General features: G+C 45.6%; 1 non-coding gene across 1 annotated transcript; it reads left to right on the top strand.

The window, feature by feature from the left end:
- Positions 1–268: 268 nt before the first annotated feature.
- Positions 269–340, top strand: TRNAP-GGG (transfer RNA proline (anticodon GGG)). Its single transcript has one exon. It is a non-coding gene; the product is annotated as a tRNA-Pro (tRNA).
- The last annotated feature ends 9,465 nt before the right edge of the window (positions 341–9,805 follow it).

Here is a 9,805-nt window from a genome sequence, read left to right as displayed (position 1 = left end):
TCAAGTGGGACCTGGGGATACCCCGGAATTAAAGCTCATCTTCAGACTACAGATATCAGTTTCCCTGGAGAAAACCGATGCTTTTGGAGGGTTGACTCTATGGCATCACAACCCCACTGAGGTCCCTATCCTCCCCAGGCTCCTTCCTCAAATGTCCCAGCCTGGATCGGGCAACCCTAGCCCCCATCGCTTGCCCATGGCCAGGGGGACCTAGCAACCCTAGCCCTACTACTACACACATGTATTGTGTTGACAGCCAAGATGGGGAGGAGCTGTGGCTCAGTGGTAGAGCATCTGCTTGGGATGCAGAAGGTCCCAGGTTCAATCTCCGGCATCTCCAGTTAAAGGGACCAGGCAAGACCTCTACCTGAGACCCTGGAGAGCCACTGCTGGTCTGAGTAGACAATGCTGACTTTTATGGACCAAGGGTCTGATTCAGTATAAGGCAGCTTCATGTGTTCATGAGGGAGCCAGAGGGATGAAATTATAATGGATTTGATCACCCTGGGGGCTCCTGGAGGTAAGCAAGTCCCTATTTCAGTTTTGCTTCCCCCTTGGGTAAATTCTTTTCAACATTTTCAGTTTTGTTCCCTTTAATTTCCCCCATATAATGCAAGCATTATTTGCGCATGGATCAATCCATATGTGCATACAAGAGGGAGGCCCCATGAGAATTCATGGGGAAGAAGAAATCCCGTTTTCTCTATCCTTGCCACCCCCTCTGGCTTACCCCAACTCTGGTGCCTGCCCTTAGCACCCCCTTGCTTACCATGCGCCAGATGAACTCTACCTTCATGCTTCTGATGCACACAACAAATTCCATGCCAGTGGCTGTCCTTTGCTGAAGCCATGCTGAAGAGTAAACCTGTTAGCCTGTAACACCAGGTTCTTTTTGCTTTGTACACAACTGGCAAGCGGTGTTATATTTTTGTATGAAAGAAAAATTAGAGACAACCATAAATTAAATAGGTTGGTTTTGCTTATATACTTACTGCTCTATAGCCCTGGAGTAAAATATAGCTGGGTACGCTGCAGGGGGAACAACAACAACAACCAGTGATAAGTGGCTAAATGGTACCATAAATCACATTTTAGAAGACTGCCAATATGTTTACAGAATGGATTTCTCAGGACAAATGGAAGAAAAATGTAAAGCAAAGGAACACACTGTATTAACGGTGGGAGCCAAACAGCCTCAGCAGGTACACCTTGCAACCTAACTTTGAGCAAATGATGCTCTTTCAAACAGTGGCAACGTTCTTTACTCTTGCAGGCTGAGATACATATGAGTGTTCAGGCTGTACAAAGCAGAATGTCTTCAGCAATGAGCATTACTTAACTTTCAGTGGTGTAATATCTTTTTCTAGCACCATCAATGTGCATGGCCAAGTAATTTACACACACATCTCTCTCTCTCTCTCTCTCTCTCTCTCTCTCTCTCTCTCTCTCTCTCTCTCTCTCTCTCCCCATCCATCCATCCACCCACCCACCTACCTACCTACCTATCTACCTACCTACATCTATCTACCTACCTACCTACCTATCATCCATCCACCCACCCACCCATCCATCCGTCCGTCTGTCGTCGTCGTCGTTATCGTCGTCGTCATCATCATCATCATCATCATCATCATCTGTCTGTCTGTCTTCTGGAGTGTGTGGCTTGTGAATGTGGGACTCCTGTATTCCCAGAGGGAGGTTTTAGGGATGGATTTTCCTTACTACATATATGGGGAAACCTGTTCACTGCATCATCATACCAATAGAGTTTTGACGATAACTGTGAGCAAAAATGGGTGTTTACAGGAGAATTACCCTCTCTAGTCTTGAAGATGGGTTGGCAAACCTGAGTCAAATCCCTTTGGCTATATGTAGGAATTTTCACAAACCTTTCCGGCATTATCATTCTATTCTCAAGAATTGCTCATGGGATCAGGAAGGAAACTGTTCTGACTAAATATCGACAATAATTGTATGGAATCCTATAATGGATTAACACACATGCCTATGAAGCTGCCTGATCTGGATTGAGATCATTGGTACGTCAAGGTCAATGTTGTCTCCTCTGACTCTCCAGAGTCTCAGATTGAGGTCTTTCCCAACATCTGCTACCCAGTTCTTTTACCTGGGGATGCCAGGAATTGAACCTGAAACCTTCCACATGCAAAGCAGATGCTCTACCATTGAAACATGCCCCTGCCATGGTGGACTTGACATTCCTCAAATCATTCGACTTGAGAGGACAGCCATGTGATCTCAGAAAAAAAATCACCCCTTAACAAAATTCAAAAGTAACAATCCGGACAGCATTGTGTGGCAGTATGAAACCAGCATGGTGTAGTGGTTAACAGCAGTGGTTTGGAGCGGTGGACTCTGATCTGGAGAACCGGATTTGATTCACCACTCCTCCACATGAGTGGCAGAGGATAATCTGGTGAACTGGATTTGTTTCCCCACTCCTACACATGATGCCAGCTGGGTGACCTTGGGCTAGTCACACTCTCTCAGCCCCACCTACCTCACAGGGTGTCTGTTGTGGGGACAGGAAGGTGGTTGTAAGCTGGTTTGATTCTTCCTTAAGTGGTAGAGAAAGTCGGCATATAAAAAACAATTCTTATTCTTCTCATGATGGGTTCAAGATCTACTGATGCAGTTCCACCTACGCAAGCTGGACTCTTTAATTGGCAGTCATGGTTAGAGAAAATGTGGCATGTGTTCATCAAGCATCATTCATCATAGCTGGCAATAAGAATCATCTGTGCATGAGGAGCTGTGAATTGTGGACTGTTGGATTATGGATGACATTTTGATGCTGGCAGCAATCGAAAACATAGCCACTGATGACTTCTAGCTTTCAGTTTTTATAATCCTGAAGCTGGTTATTTGTTTCTCTCATCATAGACGTCTCGTAAAATTGGAATGATCTTTCCCGACTGCTCCCATGCCTGGAACGCCCTACCAGAACACATAGATAGGGCCATTTCTTTCTTTTTTTAATCAAAACAAGGGAGGGGCTGTGGCTCAGTGGTAGAGCATCTGCTTGTCATGCAGAAGGTCCCAGGTTCAACCCCCAGCATCTCCAGTTAAAGGGACTAGGCAAGTAGGTGATGTGAAAGATCTTTGCCTGAGACCCTGGAGAGCTGCTGCCAGTAAGAAGTATAAAACAGTGACCTTGAAAACCGTGGGTCTGATTCAGTATAAGGCAGCTTCATGTGTGTTCATGTGTGTACTTTTAGGGGAGAGGCTGTGGCTCAGTTTGTAAAGCATCTGCTTGGCATGAAGAAGGTCCCAGGTTCAATCCCCAGCATCTCCACTTAAAGGGACCAGGCAAGTAGGTGATGTGAAAGACCTCTGCCTGAGACCCTGGAGAGCTGCTGCCGGTCAGAGTAGACAATACTGACTTTGATGGACCGAAGGATCTGATTCAGTATAAGGCAGCTTCATATGTTCAACCTACCTTGTCTATAAAGCTGTGAATGATTGCTAACCAGATTCCTTTGCTAAAACAAAGACAGCGTTTGAATTTATATAACATAGTTCATACCCTAAAGTCCTAGAGTTGGAGGGGGCCTTATAATCTGACTAGCACATACCAGAATGGAACTATTACTTCTCATGACTTGCATATAATGCTTTTATCTTAATTAAGATCAAGCTGCATTTCCTTTCAAATAATTGAAAGGATGCTTCCCAACATTGGAAATTATTGCAACCATTCATATAGACAGGAAAACTCTTGTTTACATCTTTCTGTATGGAGATGTTCACTTGCAAAATAACTAGGTTGCCAGGTCCCTCTTCGCCACCGGCGGGAGGTTTTGGGGGCAGAGACTGAGGAGGGCAGGGTTTGGGGAGGGAGGGACTTCAATGCCATAGAGTCCACTTACCAAAGCGGCCATTTTATTCAGGTGAACTGATTTCTATCGGCTGGAGACCACTTGTAATAGCAGGAGATCTCCAGCTATTATCTGGAGGTTGACAACCCACAGAGCAGGGGTGTTAAACTCATTTGTTACGAGGGCTGGACATGGCATCAATGTCACTGGGTGGGGGCCGAGCCTGCCTGGCCAGCCTAGATCGAGAGTCAGGGGGAGGGGGTGGCTGCCTCGGCTGGCTCGTGGGCCGGATAAGAGCTCTCAAGGGGCCGCATCCGGCCTGCAGGCCTTATGTTTGACACCCCTGCCATAGAGTTTGCCTGTGGCTTATCGAAATTTGGAAGAACATTTGTGGGTAGCATTATGGAGGAGTAAGAAACATATTTTTCCAGATTATTATGTATTTCCTGCCATCATCATGAACTCAAAACCCACAGTGCTTGTCTGCCTCCAGGCCGGCACTGACATGCACTTGCCTTGAAGCATTCTAACAATCGGTACGTGCATGAAAATTAAATGCATAAATTCTGTTTATTAATTATAGCATTTTTGGAATCATTGTGAAAGGCCCATATATATATATAAATATCAGTTGCAGGGCTGTATCTTTCCATGGCTGTAATCATTTCCATCAGAACCCTTCAGGAATTACAGTAACCCGTGATTCATTCATAATTCACTATGTCCATTATTTCCTCTCCACATTTAGTATGTGGTAAAATTTATAGCTTCATTTACATTGTGTTCCTATGAATAATAGAAGGAATACATTGAAGACCATGGGAAACGGTTGCAGATGTAAGCTGGGAATCTGCATCACAATATGGGATGTTTGCCTCCTTCGCGCGGCATGGGTTGACAAAGGACGCAGCTGCAAGAAAGCATTATTTCAAACCGTCTTGATGAAAGACGACATCTTTCTTCCTGAACTTCAAAGCAGGACAAAGCAAGGACCTCGACCAAATGGATGTAGGTTAAAAAGAGACAGAGAGACAGATACGATTGCCGTTTATTTTGCCCGCCACAAGATGAACGATCCGTTCAATGAAGTGGGCTCGGAGACCGGGGTACTCCCAAACAGCTTTTCCGAGTTAAAGTTGGAGGCATGCTTCGTTCTTCATATCCCAAAAAAGGTTTCCATAGAGACGGGAGTAGCAGCAAAAGCCTATGGCAGTGCCCTTATTTATAGAGGGCTCCACCAATCACAGCGAGCCACACCCACCATATTGTACCCTTTCTTCCCCTTTGATGCTAGGAGCAGGGCCCCGACTAAAGGGCGGATCAGGAAGAGATCAATGGGTTTCCCGAGTCGAACTGAAAGCCAAGGGGTGGGTGTTATGGTAGTAGTCTCATCTCTCTTTTCCTCCCCACACTCTGCATTCAAACTCCAACTCGAACCTAGGGTTGCCAACCTCCTGGTAGTAGCTGGCAACTCTCCTGCTATGGCAACTGATCTCCAGCCGGTCTCCTCCTTCTCCTTCTTCACTGAAGGAATGAATTTAAGAACATAAAAATAGCCATGCTAAATCGGGCCAATGAGCCATCTAGTCGAACATCCAGTGGCCAGTCAAATGCCAAAGATGGAGAAGAAGAGTTGGTTTTTAGATCCCGATTTTCTCTACCTTTGAGGAGTCTCAAACTGGCTTACAATTGCTTCCCTCCCTCTCCCTACAACAGAGGTAGGTGGGGCTGAGAGAGCTGGGAGAGAACTGTGACTAGCTCAGCGTCAACCAGCAGGCTTTATGTGGAGGAGTGGGGGAACCAACCCGCATCACCGGATTAGAGTCTGCCACTCTTAACCACCACACCATGCAGGGCTTCCTGGTAACAACTGCCCCCTGCCAACTACTCCCCAGCCTCTGACAGTCAGAGGCATGCTGGTATGGATCCTGCCCCAGCCTACCGCTACATCAAGCAAAGCATGAAAGCTTCCTCCAGTCTAAGAAGCCTTTCTTCCGCTCAAGTGGCTCTTCTATTGGAGGAGATGGGGTGAAAGTCAATCAGCATCTACCATTTGCATGGAGATGTGGGACTTTGCATGTGCATTTTGCTATTGTCTTGCTTTTTGTGACCTTGCTTTGGAGAAGACAAGATTGCCTTTTGATCTGAGCTTTAAAGCATGTTTCCAAAACAAAGCTCTAGAAATTAAAAAAAGAAGAAGCTGGCCTTTAACATAAAACACTCTTTTTAAACAACAGATTTTTTAAAAAAGGCATATGTAATAAAAATATGCTAGGGGAGTCGAACTTCTCTTTGTTCCATTCCCAAAGACTTTTTCTTCCTCTGCCTTTCCCCTCAACACATTAAGCTTTAAAGCCTGTTGGATATTGTCATTTGTGCTATTATTAACCCTGTACTTTTGTTATCAAGCACATAAAAATAAAGACTTCAGTTTCTCAGATATAAGTTTCAATCATTTGTCAAAGTTCACCTGTGGAATTGCCAGGGAGAATGTTCTTTGTAATTGGAGGTGGCAGGCTTCAAACGGAGATGCAGAATCAAAATGAGTGGTTACTTTTTCCAGTAGGTGCCTCATCTCCAGCCTTTCTGGTTTAAAACAGGGATATGATGAAATCCATATACTGAAAGGGTTTCCTGTGTGTATTTAATTCGCCTTTTGGACACAAGGCTTTTTGGTCAGATATTTTCTAGAGTCGGTGTTGCGTAGTGGTTAGAGCAAAGATCCTCAACCTGGTTGAGGCACTGTGCATGTCTGGAATTTTGAGAAAGAGCTTGGAAATTAAACAAGGTTGTCCGCAGTCAGTACTTGGATAAGAGACCATCAAGGAAGACTGGGTGATGTAGTGGTTAAGAGCAGTGGTTTGGAGTGGTGGAATCTGATCTGGAGAACCGGGTTTGATTCCCCACTTCTCCACATGAGCGGTGGAGGCTAATCTGGTGAGATGGTTTTGTTTCCCCACTCCTACTCACAAAGCCAGCTGGATGACCTTGGGCTAGACACGCTCTCTAAGCCTCACCTACCTCACAGGGTGTCTGTTATGGGGAGGGGAAGGAAAGATGATTGCAAGCCGGTTTGATTCTTTCTTAAGTGGTAGAGAAAGTCGGCATATAAAAACCAACTCCTCCTCCTCCTCCTCCTCCTCCTCCTCCTCCTCCTCCTCCTCCTCCTCTTCTTCTTCTTCTTCTTCTTCTTCTTCTTCTTCTTCTTCTCTAATTTTTCCATTCATTATCAAAATGGATGGATTTCAATTGACTTGAATGGATACCATTCTCGTAGGTAGATACTGATTTCCCAGGATACCTGGAATGGCCTTTTGGTGGTCAAAGGGAATTGCTCCTCCCTTTTTTCGCCAGGGGGAAAAGCTGATTGGATCCCACCATAAATTTAGAAGGCATTTCAATACATTTGAAGACATATTTAGTGTGGACATGAAGCCGATCATCTCTTTTTGTATTTTTTTAAGAACATCCTCTACTTCCCACTTCCCTTTTTTAAAATAGTGGCGTAGCAGTTAAGAGCAGTGGACTCTAATCTGGAGAACCAGGTTCGATTTCCCACTCCTCCACATGAGCGGGAGATGCTAATCTGGTGAACTAGGTTTGATTCCCCACTCCTGCACATGAAGCCTGCTGGGTAGGGTTGCCAGGTCCCTCTTCACCACTGGTGGGAGGTTTTTGGGGCGGTGTTTGAGGAGGGGAGGGACTTCAATGCCATAGAGTCCAGTTGCCAAAGCGGCCAATTTCTCCAGGAGAACTGATCTCTATCTGCTGGAAATGCGTTGTAATAGCAGGAGATCTCCAGCTAGGACCTGGAGGTTGGCAACCCTACTGCTGGGGGACCTTAGGCTAGTCACAGGTCTCTCAGAACTCTCGCATCTCAGCCCCAACGACCTCACAAGGTGTCTGTGGTGGGGACGGGAAGGGTAAATGATTGTAAGCGTCTTCGAGACTCCTTAAAACAGGGGTGTTGAACTCAATTGTAACGAGGGCCAGATATGACATAAACGTTGCTTGGTTGAGCCGGGCCATGCCTTGCCAGGCCAGATTTAGAGTGGGGGTGGGAGTGCCTGCCTCGACTGTCCTGCGGGCCAGATAAGAGCTGGCAAGAGGCCTTATGTTTGACACCCCTGCCATAAAAGGTAGAGAAAAGTGGGGTATAAAAACCAACTCTTCTTCTCCTAAAAAGATACCAACACATTCTTGAAATAAAACAAAAAAAATAATCAAATCTCTCATTGTTCGTTCTCCCAATACTTTCTTTTGATCACAGCCATATCTCAAAGTAACACATCATCATGCTGACAGCTCGGCAGTGATTTAAAGCCCAGACAGATCATTAGAGCATTGCCAATGCAAGGATGTATTAGTGTAACACATCATCAGCATGTTAGCGCTCGGATGATGTATCACCCTCGACTGTGACACTGGGGGAAAGGGAAACACTGGGGGGCCTCCGGCTCCTTCTCTCCTGAAACTCCAAAGGTCTCGGAAAGAATAAATAAGTATGAATGGTGTGCTTCCCTGAACCTGGAAGCGACAGCAATTGGAGCTACCAACATTCAGAAAGTAGCTTTTAAGCAGTTATTTCTCACATGAATACATGAAGCTGCCTTATCCTGAACCAGACCCTTGGTCCATCAAAGTCAGTACTGTCTACTCAGACTGGCAGCGGCTCTCCAGGGTCTCAGGCTGAGGTCTTTCACATCACCTACTTGCCTAGTCCCTTTAACTGGAGATGCCAGGGATTGAACCTGGGACCTTCTGCATGCCAAGCAGATGCTCTACCACTGAGACACAGCCTGTCCCTGATTTCAGGGACACATATTCAGGGAATCTTTTCTATCAGCTGATGGGAATCCCTGAAGAGTACAAAGTTAAAAACCAGAATCTTAAGGTGATTGGAGTGGAACTCAAAAGATACATTAACAGATATTTCCCAACCTGCTATTACAACTGATCTCCAGCCAACAGAGATCAGTTCCCCTGGAGAAAATTGCCGCTTTGACAATTGGACTCTATAGCATTGAAGTCCCTCTCCTCCCCAAACCCTGTCCTCCTCAGGCTCCACCCCAAAAACTTCCCGCAGGTGGCAAAGAGGGACCTGGCAACCATACCCCCACCCCGGCAGGCTATTTCTTTTCAATCCGCACGTTCCATCTACTCATCAGAGGGAGTCGTAGTCCAAAAGAGAGTCGACCTCTTTCAATCACTCTGATATCGAGACAACTGATTAACAATTTAAGAAAGGGCAGAAGCGGTGGCACGTGTGCGTAGATCTGTGTTGTAGATCTGCCATTTCTAAAACTTTGAACATCTCCCCAGTCAACACAGCATTGTGAGAGAGTGAGAACTGTATGTATTTCAGGTTCTCGTAATTGATCAAACCTGTCTAAAGAGATGCCTCGAAAGAAACAATTCATTTGGACAGTGAAAAGTGGCTTCTTCTTACTTGGAGAGGTATGTGTGATAACGTTCATGGTGTAGTAAATGCAGATGGAACGGTGACCTTGCAATTTGTAGGTCTTTTTCTCCCACACACTTTTCTTATATAATTTGATAAGTTACTTAGGGCTGTGTCTCTTGACCGCCCTGTGTCTTGAATCAATATACTGGCATGAAAGTGAAGGAAAGAGCAGAAGGTTGGAAACCTAATACATTTTCAGTCTAGTTCTTGTTCTTTAAATCTCTTCAATGAGATTTTGGTCAGGGTCAAGATATCTTCCCCTGACCTGAATGGCCCAGGCTAGCCTGATTTCACCAGATCTTGGCTGCAAAGCAGGTTTGGCCCTGGTTTGTATTTGGATGTGAGATCACCAAGGAGGTCCAGGGTCACTACACAGAGGCAGGCAATGGCAAACCACCTCTGAGAGCCAGCGTGGTATAGTAGTTAAGAGTGGTGGACTTTAATCTGGAGAACTGGGTTTGATTCCCCACTCCTCCACATGAAGCTTGCTGGAAGACCTTAGGCC

The sequence above is a fragment of the Euleptes europaea genome, chromosome 17, assembly GCF_029931775.1.
Source record: "Euleptes europaea isolate rEulEur1 chromosome 17, rEulEur1.hap1, whole genome shotgun sequence".
Lineage (NCBI taxonomy): Eukaryota > Metazoa > Chordata > Lepidosauria > Squamata > Sphaerodactylidae > Euleptes > Euleptes europaea.
This window is presented reverse-complemented; position numbering and strand designations above follow the sequence as displayed.